Raw genomic sequence first — 798 nt, forward strand, 5'->3', positions numbered from 1 at the left:
AAAAAAAAAAAAAAAAAAAAAAAAAAGAAATACATCAATGAGTTAAACTACTTTTGCCTTATCTAAAATTTTAAAGAAATATGAATAGCAGTAAAATTCATCACAAAATACAACTTAGTGGATAAGATGGCATATAAAAACATTTAGACCTGTACAATTCACCTGGGAAAATTGCATTTCATAAAATTAAGGGCTACAAAACAAAATTTAGTAATGCAAACCATTGTAGGTAAGATTTAACATTTTATTCACCAATTAGTTTTTTACCGTGTATAAATTTTTATTTGAAAAATAATTGATCCCAATGAATATAATTTTAATACAACATAAATAAAATTGGGAAAAATAGAAATTATTTAATTGTGGTTTTAGAATAATGGAATTTACTTGCCTTAATGGAATTCATTTGATATACTTTCTCATAGATACTTTTATTTAGAGATTTAAGTAAACAATTACCCTGGAAAGCTAGAGAAATTAGAATTGTTCAGATTACAAAAGCATTATGGAGATCTCATTTAAAGTTAACTGTGACTATGGGAAGTAGCACAGAGGTAGATAAAATCCTCCATTTACGAACAAGCTCAGCACATCAATATAGTTTAATTACATGGACCAAATTGTGTTTGCCTGTTTTTCTTAAAGTTGTGGGTTAAGATAAGTATCTCAACAGATGAACAGCTGTTACTGCAGGTGCGTTTCACATCAGGATCCAGATTTTCAATTCACAGTGCAGTGAAGCCAGCAACCTAGAATATTCAGAGGATTTGCTCTTTAAACACCATTAGACTTCTAACA

This window comes from Galeopterus variegatus, unplaced genomic scaffold (genome assembly GCF_000696425.1).
Source record: "Galeopterus variegatus unplaced genomic scaffold, G_variegatus-3.0.2 Scaffold3555, whole genome shotgun sequence".
In the NCBI taxonomy this organism is placed as follows: Eukaryota; Metazoa; Chordata; class Mammalia; order Dermoptera; family Cynocephalidae; genus Galeopterus; species Galeopterus variegatus.